The following is a 14,505-nucleotide window of genomic DNA, read 5'->3' as shown; positions in this document are numbered from 1 at the left end:
TGACAAATATCTCTTTAAGGTATAGCTCGGTTGGTAGAGTGCCCGTGCCAGCAACTTGAGGGTTCCAGGTTCGATCCCCGCTTCCGCCATCCCAAGTCCCTGCCGTTGTGTCCTTGGGCAAGACACTTTACCCACCTGCTCCCAGTGCCACCCACACTGGTTTGAATGTAACTTAGATATCGGGTTTCACTATGTAAAAGTGCTTTGAGTCACTAGAGAAAAGCGCTATATAAATATAATTAATTACATTTCATGTTACCAATTAGAGCACGTTCAAAACATTTCTTTTTACTCATGAAATGAACAAGCCAGCACCACACTAATGTGAACTTGACAGGAAATACAACAACACCCGAAACCAGTGAAGTTGTCACGTTGTGTAAATGGTAAATAAAAAGAGAATACAACAAATCCTTTTCAACTTATATTCAATTGAATAGACTGCAAAGACAAGATATTTCATGTTCAAACGTTGTTATTTTTTGCAAATATTAGCTCATTTGGAATTTGATGCCTGCAACATGTTTCAAAAAAGCTGGCACAAGTGGCAAAAAAGACTGATAAAGTTGAGGAATGCTCATCAAACACTTATTTGGAACATCCCACAGGTGAACAGGCTAATTGGGAACAGGTGAGTGCCATGATTGGGTATAAAAGCAGATTCCATGAAATGCTCAGTCATTCACAAACAAGGACGGAGCGAGCGTCACCACTTTGTCAACAAATGCGTGAGCAAATTGTTGAACAGTTTAAGAACAACCAGCTATTGCAAGGAATTTAGGGATTTCACCATCTACGCTCCGTAATATCATCAAAAGTTTCAGAGAATCTGGAGAAATCACTGCACCTAACATTGAATGCCTGTGACCTTTGATCCCTCAGGCTGTACTGCATCAAAAAGCGACATCAGTGTGTAAAGGATATCACCACATGGGCTCAGGAACACTTCAGAAAACCACTGTCAGTAACTACAGTTGGTCGCTACATCCGTAAGTGCAAGTGAAAGCTCTCCCATGCAAGGCAAAAACCGTTTATCAACAACACCCAGAAACGCTGTCGGCTTCGCTGGGCCCGAGCTCATCTAAGATGGACTGATACAAAGTGGAAAAGTGTTCTGTGGTCTGACGAGTCTACATTTCAAATTGTTTTTGGAAACTGTGGACGTCGTGTCCTCCAGACCAAAGAGGAAAATAACCATCTGGATTGTTGTAGGCGCAAAGTGTAAAAGCCAGCATGTGTGATGGTATGGGGGTGTATTAGTGCCCAAGACATGGGTAACTTACACATCTGTGAAGGCGCTTAATCCTGAAAGGTACATACAGGTTTTGGAGCAACATATGTTGCCATCCAAGCAACATTACCATGGACGCCCCTGCTTATTTCAGCAAGACAAAGCCAAGCCACGTGTTACAACAGCGTGGCTTCGCAGTAAAAGAGTGCAGGTACTAGACTGGCCTGCCTGTAGTCCAGACCTGTCTCCCATTGAAAATGTGTGGCGCATTATGAAGCCTAAAATAGCACAAAGGAGACCCCCGGACTGTTGAACAACTTAAGCTGTACATCAAGCAAGGATGGGAAAGAATTCTACTTCAAAAATGTGTCTCCTCAGTTCCCAAACCTTTACTGAGTGTTGTTAAAAGGAAAGGCCATGTAACACAGTGGCAAAAATGCCCCTGTGACAACTTTTTTGCAATGTGTTGCTGCCATTCAATTGTAAGTTAATGATTATTTGCACAAAAAAATGAAGTTCCTCAGTGTGAACATGAAATATCTTGTCTTTGCAGTCACTTCAATATGTTGAAAATAATTTGCAAATCCTTGTATTCTCTTTTTATTCACCATTTACACAACGTGACAACTTCACTGCTTTTGGGGCGTGTAGTTGCACAGCGCAAACAAGACAGCCAGACTGAGTGTGGCAAAAAGCATGAATAAATCGCTCTCTGATTAGTGCCCGGGAGCAGGTGAGCGTCCCGAACACTAATCAGAGGCAAGTGGGGAAAAATCAGCACCCATGGCAACTAAGAAACACGAACCAGGGGTGCTGAAAACAGAACTAAGGGAGTCAAACTAAAACAAAACATGATCCGGGCGACATCACACAGCAAACAACACGTACGTACGTACTGTTGCGTGCCACCAGTCTTCCTCTCTGGGATTAAAAAACTCTGGTCGATCCCACGTTCTTTTGGGTGACATGTGACGTCATCGAGGGTTTCCAATGGAGCTGTGTTTGTTAGCTTTAGCAGTTAGCAGTGGGAGTTTGTCGGCTCTGACGCCAGCTCTTTTGAATCTTTTCACCGGACTGTGTCACCTCTGCATAATAAAGAGAGCTTCGATGGCTGTCATATCTTCTTGTCAACAAACGGGGTATTGTTTGGATGGCAGGTTCGTCACTTCAATCATTGATTTGTTGTTTGGGATTATTCCCATTGTGTACGTGTTGTTGCGCGTGGTCAGTCCTCCAGCGAAGCCGGCGGCATGTCCGGGTGTTGTTGATAAATGGCTTTGGCTTTGCACTTACAGATGTAGCGACGAACTGTAGTTACTGACAGTGGTTTTCTGAAGTGTTCCTGAGCCCATGTGGTGATATACTTTACACACTGATGTCGCTTTTTGATGCAGTACCGCCTGACGGATCCAAGGTCCGTATTATCCTTGCTTAATTGCAGTGATTTCTCCAGATTCTCTGAACCTTTTGATGATATTATGGACCGTAGATGGTGAAATCCCTAAATTCCTTGCAATAGGTGGTTGAGAAATGTTGTTCTTAAACTGTTCAACAATTTGCTCACACATTTGACAAAGTGGTGACCCTCGCCCCGTCCTCGTTTGTGAACGACTGAGCATTTCACGGAAGCTGCTTTTATACCCAATCATGGCACCCACCTGTTCCCAATTTGCCTGTTCACCTGTGGGATGTTCCAAATAAGTGTTTGACGAGCATTCCTCAACTTTCTCAGTCTTTTTGCCACTCGTGCCAGCTTTTTTTGAAACACGTTGCAGGCATCAAATTCCAAATGAGCGAATATTTGCAAAAAATAACAAATAGTAGAATATTATATGTGTGATTGTCCAAGTATTCACACAATAATAATAATAATAATAATAAATAATAATAATAATAATAATAATAAATAATAATACATTTTATTTATTTTATTTATTTTATTTTTTTGGCGTAGAATCTCATATGTGTGAATGTAGGACATTCACACATATAAGTAAAAGTTATGTCTGCATGTCATCCCATTAAAAGACAGATTGGTATGCTGTCTTGTACTCTCCCTGCTCAGAAGTGTAAATGACCTAACTTTCTCAGTCTTTTTTGCCACTCGTGCCAGCTTTTTTTTAAACATGTTGCAGGCATCAAACTCCAAATGAGCTAATATTTGCAAAAAATAACAACTTGTAGAATATTATATGTGTGATTGTCCAGGTATTCACACAATAATAATAATAATAATAAATAATAATAATAATAATAATAATAATAATTTAAAAAAAATAATGTATTTATTTATAAATTTTTTGGCGCAGAATCTCATATGTGTGAATGTTGGACATTCACACATATAAGTAAAAGTTATGTCTGCATGTCATCCCATTAAAGGACAGATTGGTATGCTGACTTGTACTCTCCCTGCTCAGAAGTGTAAATTAATTACCTAACTTTCTCAGTCTTTTTTGCCACTCGTGCCAGCTTTTTTTTAAACATGTTGCAGGCATCAAACTCCAAATGAGCTAATATTTGCAAAAAATAACAACTTGTAGAATATTATATGTGTGATTGTCCAGGTATTCACACAATAATAATAATAATAAATAATAATGATAATAATAATAATAATAATAATAATTTAAAAAAAATAATGTATTTATTTATACATTTTTTGGCGCAGAATCTCATATGTGTGAATGTTGGACATTCACACATATAAGTAAAAGTTATGTCTGCATGTCATCCCATTAAAGGACAGATTGGTATGCTGACTTGTACTCTCCCTGCTCAGAAGTGTAAATTAATTACCTAACTTTCTCAGTCTTTTTTGCCACTTGTACCAGCTTTTTTTTTAAACATGTTGCAGGCATCAAACGCCAAATGAGATAATATTTGCAAAAAATAACAACTTGTAGAATATTATATGTGTGATTGTCCAAGTATTCACACAATAATAATAATAATAATAATAATAATAATAATAATAATAATAATAATAATAATAATTTAAAAAAAAAATGTATTCATTTATAAAATTTTCGGCGTAGAATCTCATATCTGTGAATGTTGGACATTCACACATATAAGTAAAAGTTATGTCTGCATGTCATCCCATTAAAAGACAGATTGGTATGCTGACTTGTACTCTCCCTGCTCAGAAGTGTAAATGAGCTAACTTTCTCAGTCTTTTTTGCCACTAGTGCCAGCTTTTTTAAAACATGTTGCAGGCATCAAACTTCAAATGAGCTAATATTTGCAAAACATAACAACTTGTAGAATATTATGTGTGTGATTGTCCAAGTATTCATACAATAATAATAATAATAATAATAATAATAATAATAATTTATTTATTTATGTATTTATTTTTTGGCATAGAATCTCATATGTGTGAATGTTGGACATTCACACATATAAGTAAAAGTTATGTCTGCATGTCATCCCATTAAAAGACAGATTGGTATACTGACTTGTACTCTCCCTGCTCAGAAGTGTAAATGACCTAACTTTCTCAGTCTTTTTTGCCATTAGTGCCAGCTTTTTTTAAAACATGTTGCAGGCATCAAACTCCAAATGAGCTAATATTTGCAAAAAATAACAACTTGTAGAATATTATGTGTGTGATTGTCCAAGTATTCACACAATAATAATAATAATAATAATAATAATAATAATCAATAACAATTTATTTATTTATTTATTTTTTGGCATAGAATCTCATATGTGTGAATGTTGGACATTCACACATATAAGTAAAAGTTATGTCTGCATGTCATCCCATTAAAAGACAGATTGGTATGATGACTTGTACTCTCCCTGCTCAGAAGTGTAAATTACCTAACTTTCTCAGTCTTTTTTGCCACTCGTGCCAGCTTTTTTTTAAACATGTTGCAGGCATCAAACTCCAAATGAGCTAGTATTTGCAAAAAAATAACAACTTGTAGAATATTATGTGTGTGATTGTCCAAGTATTCACACAATAATGATAATAATAATAATAATAATAATAATAATAATAATAATAATAATAATAATAATGTATTTATTTATAAATTTTTCGGCGTAGAATCTCATATCTGTGAATGTTGGACATTCACACATATACTGTAAGTAAAAGTTATGTCTGCATGTCATCCCATTAAAAGACAGATTGGTATGCTGACTTGTACTCTCCTTGCTCAGAAGTGTATATTATCTCACTTTCTCAGTCTTTTTTGCCACTAGTGCCAGCTTTTTTTAAAACATGTTGCTGGCATCAAACTTCAAATGAGCTAATATTTGCACAAAATAACAACGTGTAGAATATTATGTGTGTGATTGCCCAAGTATAATAATAATAATAAATACTCATTTAAAAAAAAAAATAAATAAATAAAATAAAATAAATGTTGGTGTAGAATCTCATATGTGTCAATGTTGGACATTCACATATATAAGTAAAAGTTATGTCTGCATGTCATCCCATTAAAAGACAGAAAGGTATGCTGACTTGTACTCTTCCTGCTCTGAAGTGTAAATTACCTAACTTTCTCAGTCTTTTTTGCCACTAGTGCCAGCTTTTTTTTTTTAAACATGTTGCAGGCATCAAATTCCAAATGAGCTAATATTTGCAAAAAATAACAACGTGTAGAATATTATGTGTGTGATTGCCCAAGTATAATAATTATAAATAATAATTAAAAAAATAATAAAATAAAATAAAATAAATGTTGGCGCAGAATCTCATATGTGTGAATGTTGGACATTCACACATATAAGTAAAAGTTATGTCTGCATGTCATCCCATTAAAAGACAGATTGGTATGCTGACTTGTACTCTCCCTGCTCAGAAGTGTAAATTACCTAACTTTCTCAGTCTTTTTTGCCACTAGTGCCAGCTTTTTTTTAAATATGTTGCAGGCATCAAACTTCAAATGAGCTAATATTTGCAAAAAATAACAACTTGTAGAATATTATGTGTGTGATTGTCCAAGTATTCACACAATAATAATAATAATAATAATAATAATAATAATAATAATAATAATAAATATTTTATTTTTTATTTTTTGGGCGTAGAATCTCATATGTGTGAATGTTGGACATTCCCACATATAAGTAAAAGTTATGTCTGCAAAAAAAATGCTTCTTTTTTAATGCCTACTTGTCACAAAATGCTTGACTATCCTTAGCATGGGACACCACCCTTCTTAACACAGCCTCATGGTGGCAGGGAGGTGCAGCTAAAAGGGACGTGACCCTGCAGACACGACCCCATCCATTCCCAGCGCAGGGAGGATTTGCTTCATTAACGATACCATCGCTGCAATTAAACACCGACGCCCTTGAAGGCCAGCCTCGTTGTTATCATGACGCAATGTTGGCCAAGGATGTACAGCGACAAGCCGAGGGGGGAGAAAGCACGCTTTGCATTTCATTTTCTGTTGAGGGAAGTGATTCGTAAAGTGCTCCTCGCGGGAGCCGCTCCTGCAGATTGCCTCTTTCATAAACCGCCTTTGCACGCTTGCCATCAATCGGCGCCCGGAAGCCCTGCGAGCTGGCGGCGAGCGAGGGAGGCCAGAAGAGAAGCCGGCCCAGAGACATGTGACAATGATGATCATGCCGACTCGGGGTAATCACCATGCACGGGTAATTATGAGCTTCGCACCCGGGACACGCTGACCGACAAATGGCTGCAGGTTTCCATGGCGCCCGCCATCAAAGGGGACGGCCATTGAGGACGACTCCCTCTTTCTCGACTTCCTCTTCATGGCGCGACTCTGTGAGACATGTGACATGTACGCTCCCGCCCACCCACACCAAACAGCTCATCAGATGGAGCGATTATCGGATTAGTTGCCATTTTTGACCTACTTCGGCCTTTTTTTGTAGTTTTACAAACCCTGTTTCCATATGAGTTGGGAAATTGTGTTAGATGTAAATATAAACGGAATACAATGATTTGCAAATCATTTTCAACTCATATTCAGTTGAATATGCTACAAAGACAACATATTTGATGTTCAAACTGATAAACTTTTTTTTTTTTGCAAATAATCATTAACTTTAGAATTTGATGCCAGCAACACGTGACAAAGAAGTTGGGAATGGTGGCAATAAATACTGATAAAGTTGAGGAATGCTCATCAGAAACTTATTTGGAACATCCCACAGGTGAACAGGCAAATTGGGAACAGGTGGGTGCCATGATTGGGTATAAAAGTAGATTCCATGAAATGCTCAGTCATTCACAAACAAGGATGGGGCGAGGGTCACCACTTTGTCAACAAATGCGTGAGCAAATTGTTGAACAGTTTAAGAAAAACCTTTCTCAACCAGCTATTGCAAGGAATTTAGGGATTTCACCCTCTACGCTCCGTAATATCATCAAAGGGTTCAGAGAATCTGGAGAAATCACTGCACGTAAGCAGCTAAGCCCGTGACCTTTGATCCCTCAGGCTGTACTGCATCAACAAGCGACATTAGGGTGTAAAGGATATCACCACATGGGCTCAGGAACACTTCAGAAACCCACTGTCAGTAACTACAGTTGGTCGCTACATCTGTAAGTGCAAGTTAAAACTCTCCTATGCAAGGCGAAAACCTTTTATCAACAACACCCAGAAACGCCGTCGGCTTCGCTGGGCCTGAGGTCATCTAAGATGGACTGATACAAAGTGGAAAAGTGTTCTGTGGTCTGACGAGTCCACATTTCAAGTTGTTTTTGGAAACTGTGGGCGTCGCATACTCCGGACCAAAGAGGAAAAAACCATCCGGATTGTTATAGGCGCAAAGTGTAAAAGCCAGCATGTGTGATGGTATGGGGGTGTGTTAGTGCCCAAGACATGGGTAACTTACACATCTGTGAAGGCGCCATTAATACTGAAAGGTACATACAGGTTTTGGAGCAACATATGTTGCCATCCAAGCAACGTTACCATGGACGCCCCTGCTTATTTCAGCAAGACAATGCCAAGCCACGTGTTACATCAACGTGGCTTCATAGTAAAAGAGTGCGGGTACTAGACTGGCCTGCCTGTAGTCCAGACCTGTCTCCCATTGAAAATGTGTGGCGCATTATGAAGCCTAAAATAGCACAACGGAGACCCCCGGACTGTTGAACAACTTAAGCTGTACATCAAGCAAGAATGGGAAAGAATTCCACCTGAGAAACTTAAAAAATGTGTCTCCTCAGTTCCCAAACGTTTACTGAGTGTTGTTAAAAGGAAAGGCCATGTAACACAGTGGTGAACATGCACTTTCCCGACTACTTTGGCACATGTCGCAGCCATGAAATTCTAAGTTAATGATTATTTGCAAAAAAAAAATTAAGTTTATGAGTTTGAACACCAAATATGTTGTCTTTGTAGCATATTCAACTGAATATGGGTTGAAAAGGATTTGCAAATCATTGTATTCCGTTTATATTTACATCTAACACAATTTCCCAACTCATATGGAAACGGGGTTTGTTCAAATACCACAGAACTACATCAGCAGATACAATATCTACACATATGATATCAGTGTGGTGTTCGGGTCTGTGGGACCAGTTTTCATTCTGCTCACTAGTGTTACATATCTGAATTATTGTGTAGAAATATGGGGGAACAACTACAAAAGTGCGCTTCATTCACTAACTGTTACAAAAAAGATCAGTTAGAATAATACTAGAGATGTCCGCTAAATGCTTTAAAATATAATATCGGAAATTATCAGTATCGTTTTTTTATTATCAGTATCGTTTTTGTTTTTTTTATTAAATCAACATAAAAAACACAAGATACACTTACAATTAGTGCACCAACCCAAAAAACCTCCCTCCCCCATTCACACTCATTCACACAAAAGGGTTGTTTCTTTCTGTTATTAATATTGTGGTTCCTACATTATATATCAATATATATCAATACAGTCTGCAAGGGATACAGTCCGTAAGCCAGGGCCGGCCCGTGGCATAGGCCGTATAGGCAAATGCTAAGGGCGCCGTCCATCAGGGGGCGCCATGCCAGTGCCACAAATGTTGGAGGAAAAAAAAAAAAAAAAAAGTTGTTACTATTATTTCTAAATACAAAAAATAATCTCACGTTAATTAAAATGCAAAGTAAAGCCTATTTAATAGAAATATTATTTGTTACAACATTACGCCCCCCCCCTCCTCCCCCCGCACGGTGCGCCCCCTCCCTTCCCGTATCATGACTCTTTTTGGACGTCACCACATCAAAAAATCAACACAAGATGTCAAAACGGCGAAAACTGTCAGGTGCCCAGGGAAGAAAAAAGAGAAAAGAAGAAGAGGAGAAACGAGAAAAGACAGAGGTAGCAGGTAGGTAACGTTAGCCTACATGAAATTATTTGTCTGTTACAGAATGTGATAGTAACCTGGCTTTTTAGCATTAAGCTAATGTTACATGACTCGGCAATTGCTAATCAATAAATAGCTAGTTCTGTTTTAACGTCGGGTTAATATTGTGGAGGGGGCTAAATTGTTATGGAAAATAATAATGTAACGTTAGGTAATTACAGTACTCCCACCTTACATTCCTCAGGGACAGTTGTATTAGATCTTTTAAGCAGGTGTTTTTTGTTTAAATTATTGCCTTCTGGTTAGCTAATGTTTTCCCTGCAGGTAATAGTCACTTTTCCACCCCTTTATATATTAGGTATAGTTGTAAGTAAAAAAAAAAGGTCAAAGACAAAGCTATTCGGGTTCTTGTGAGTATATACACTTCACTGCCGATGTGTGGGGGGGGGGGGGGGGGGGGGGGGGGGGCGCCACCTAAAATCTTGCCTAGGGCGCCAGATTGATTAGGGCCGGGCCTGCCGTAAGCACACATGATTGTGCATGCTGCTGGTGCACTAATAGTACTAACCTTTAACACTTCATTTTACTCATTTTTATTAATTACTAGTTTCTATTAGGGTAACTGTTTTTATATTGTTTTACTTTCTTTTTTATTCAAGAAAATGTTTTTAATTTATTTATCTTATTTTATTTTATTTTTAAAAAATTTAAAGTACCTTATCTTCACCATACCTGGTTGTCCAAATTAGGCATAATAATGTGTTAATTCCACGACTGTATATGTCGGTATCGGTTGATATCGGTATCGGTAATTAAGAGTTGGACAATATCGGAATATCGGATATCGGCAAAAAAGCCATTATCGGACATCCCTAAATAATACATAATGTTGGCTATAGAAAACATTGTCAGGTTCAAACACTGATGACATCTATTAAACAGGCAAGAAGCAAGGAATCATGCAGAGACAGAGTTCAATTTGGCTCAATGAGGAGAGACGTTTTTTGGGCTGCACTCTAGTTACAGATCCAAACTACGCTCTAAGAGAACAGTCCCACGTGCTCCTCTATTTATTTGGGAGGTCCCTGGTTACATCACTGAAGTAGGGCTGCAACAACTAATCGATTAAATGGATTAAAATCGATTATAAAAATAGCTGGCGATTAATTTAGTCATCGATTCGTTGGATCTATGCTATGCGCATGCGCAGAGGCTACTTTTTTATATATTTTTATTTTTATTTTTTATTTTTTTATAAACCTTTATTTATAAATTGCAACATGTACAAACAGCTAAGAAACAATAATCAAAATAAGTATGGTGCCAGTATGCTGTTTTCGTTTCTTCAATAAAATACTGGAAAGGATAGAAATGTAGTTTGTCCCTTTTATCCGATTATTAATCGATTAATCGAAGTGACAATCGGCAGATTAATCGATTATCAAATTAATTGATAGTTGCAGCCCTATACTGAAGCTGCCGCTGAAGGAATGAGGTAATCTCAGCAGCTCCAGTTAGACACAATATATGACTATTAATGAAATGCAAATGTGCTGACACTCGTGATATCGCCCTGTCTCTGCTCTGTCTGCGTCACGGTACTCGATGTTCGCCCTTGGCAGTCAGCAGGCCGGTTCTGGAAACAAACACTGATACGAGACGACTGGCTTTGCACAGATAGAAAAAGTACAACTTCAGCACAATTGATAATAACTATAGCAACGGCCCTTAAGCATAAGAGTTGTGTGATAATATATACATCATTATTCTAACGAACATACAAACCCTTTATTTATTAAATCACAATTATTGAAATTCAATGATTTGGTGCATTTGCAAACAGCTAAAATGATGCAAATTATAACCTGCTACCCAAGAATGTACAACAATTCTTCTCGACAAAAGAGGAGAAATATAACCTTAGGGGGGGAAAAAATTCAAACATTTGTACGCTCGTACAACACTTAAAACCTTTAGTATATCAGTATGTGGAATTAAATGATGGAATGGATCAAGCAAATAAATCCAACAAAGCAGCAATATGATTCACTTTAAGAGACTGTTCAAACTATAAGTGTTCACAAAGTACAGGTTCAAACACCGATGACATCTATTAAACAGACAAAGAAGCAAGGAATTAAACAGAGACAGAATTCAATTTAAGCTCAATTGAGGAGAAACGTCTGGGCTGTACTCTTTGAACAGTCTCCCACCACGCTCTGACGGAAGATTGTACGCCTCCTCTTTTATTTGGACTTTCCCTGATTACATGGCAACGGCTGTTTCTAAAGGAATGGGGGTCGTAAACAGCCGTCGCCTTTGGTTACAAAACAGTTCAAAGAAAAGGGGCCTGGAGGGGGGGGGGGGTGTCAGGCCCTGCTTCCTCTCAAAATCTTCCTGTGGATTACAATACATTAAAAAAACCGACACCTTCATGTCGCTTCCCATCCTTTTTGTGGAGTTTTAACAAGCCTTCTGATTGGTAAGATCAAAGACAGCGTTTGTCTGCTCGCCGGGAACTCATTGAAACACAAATTTATGTGATAACTCAGCATACTTGCCAACCTTGAGACTTCCGATTTCGGGAGGTGGGGGGGGGCGTGGTTAGGGGCGTGGTTAAGAGGGGAGGAGTATATTTACAGCTACAATTCACCAAGTCAAGTATATCATATACATATATATATACATATATATATATATATATATATATATATATATATATATATATATATATATATATATATATATATATATACATACATATATACATATATACATATATACATATATATATATATATATATATATATATATATATATATATATATATATATATATATATATATATATATATATATATATATATATCCTGAAAATATGCAAACAAAACTGTGTTTGGATAATTGATACTTCAAACTTGCATAAATAAATATTAAGGAATATAACATAACTTGGCTTCTGAGAGCTTCAAAATGTAATGAATAAAATACTAAAGTTGTTGATAAACAAGCAATTATTTTAATAATTAAAGATGGTCATTTTAAATGAATTATTATGATAATTTAAAATTAATTATTTCAAATATGCTTATTTTAATGTAAAATTCTATGGCTGGATGTAATAAGGAGTCAGAAAAAATAAAAATTAAAATACAATTAATTTTGATGTTTTTAGCAAAATATAGTAAAAATGTATTTAGTTTTTTTTTTTTTTTAAATCCATCCATCCATCCATTTTCTACCGCTTATTCCCTTTGGGGTCGCGGGGGGCGCTGGAGCCTATCTCAGCTACAATCGGGTTGAAGGCGGGGTACACCCTGGACAAGTCGCCACCTCATCGCAGGGCCAACACAGATAGACAGACAACATTCACACTCACATCCCCACACTAGGGCCAATTTAGTGTTGCCAATCAACTTATCCCCAGGTGCATGTCTTTAATTTTTTTTAAATTAATAAATATATTTATTTTTAGGTAAGATAAACATAATAATACAATGTATCTCTAGTCTGGATGATTTAGTTCTTGTCACCCTGTAGTGAAAAAAGGCTGTCCTCACTCAGGTCCGCATGGAGCTGGAGGGGGCGTGGCCTCCAGCTCCGGCTGAAAATCGGGAGATTTTCGGGAGAATATTTGTCCCGGGAGGTTTTCGGGAGAGGCGCTGAATTTCGGGAGTCTCCCGGAAAATTCGGGAGGGTTGGCAAGTATGCAATAAACCCACATAAGAAACCAATAACTCGCCCTCGATCATTCTACACTTATAATGTGATTGGGCAGGCACGCTGTTTATATCGTGGGAAAGCGGACTCAGGTCCGCATGGAACTTGGGGGGTGCGTGGACTCCAGCTCCGCCTGAATTTCGGGAGATTTTCGGGAGAAAATTTGTCCCGGGAGGTTTTCGGGAGAGGCGCTGAATTTCGGGAGTCTCCCGGAAAATCCGGGAGGGTTGGCAAGTATGTAACTCAGATACTATTATTCTGACAACAAGAATTATGATGATCTTGAACCCTTTTTTTCCATTTTATTTTATTTTATTGAGACAAAGATTATTTATGTATTTAATATTTGAACGCTTACTATGGTATATTATTTATGCATTATTTATTTGTTCACTGTTCTGTTACAGAGAACAAGGAAAATGGGATAAATTTGCTACGGTAGGATTAAATAAGCTCTGCTTCTTCCTGCTCCTTTTCAAACGTGCTGTGATGAAACAACTGGAATTGTGTGATGCGTCACATTGTATTGGATGCATGTTCCAAATAAACTGAAACTGATCTGAACTTGTCCAGATGTCTACTGACATATAATATTCATATTTAAATAACTTTTTACTGCTAATGAATATCGCCTCCAAATATCGCTTGGTTACTATCGATATCGGCCCAGAAACAACCGTATCGGTGGATCTGTGCATAACACGCTGTTATTTCTCACCTGCTGCTTGCATGAGGATAATTGCACCTTTTTTTTTTAGCTTTCCCAGGTGGAAACGAGACACTGATTACATGGTCAGACTGTCAAGGGAGGACAGATGCATGATGGGTGGTTGTCAGCATGTCTCTGGAAGAAAAGAAAAAAAAGACATTTAAAAAAAAAACCATCAGCACGGGAAATTAATTTGACTGGCCTGTAGTTTAGTAGATGGTGGTTTTATGTTCTCATATCGAAAGACATTCTTAGCTTTTGGTGGAGCCAAAAGTCCAAATGGGGAAAAGAATAGAGGGTTTTAATTGTGGAGCTGCCTCGACAAGTTCATTAACTCAACAATATCACAACAAATGTACAAAACCCAAAAGCAGTGAAGTTGTCACGTTGTGTAAATGGTAAATAAAAAGAGAATACAACAAATCCTTTTGAACTTATATTCAATTGAATAGACTGCAAAGACAAGATATTTAACGTTCACACTGGTAAACTTTGTTATTTTTTGCAAATATTAGCTCATTTGGAATTTAATGCCTGCAACATGTTTCAAAAAAGCTGGCACGAGTGGCAA

This window comes from Nerophis lumbriciformis, linkage group LG05 (genome assembly GCF_033978685.3).
Source record: "Nerophis lumbriciformis linkage group LG05, RoL_Nlum_v2.1, whole genome shotgun sequence".
Classification (NCBI taxonomy): domain Eukaryota; kingdom Metazoa; phylum Chordata; class Actinopteri; order Syngnathiformes; family Syngnathidae; genus Nerophis; species Nerophis lumbriciformis.
This window is presented reverse-complemented; position numbering follows the sequence as displayed.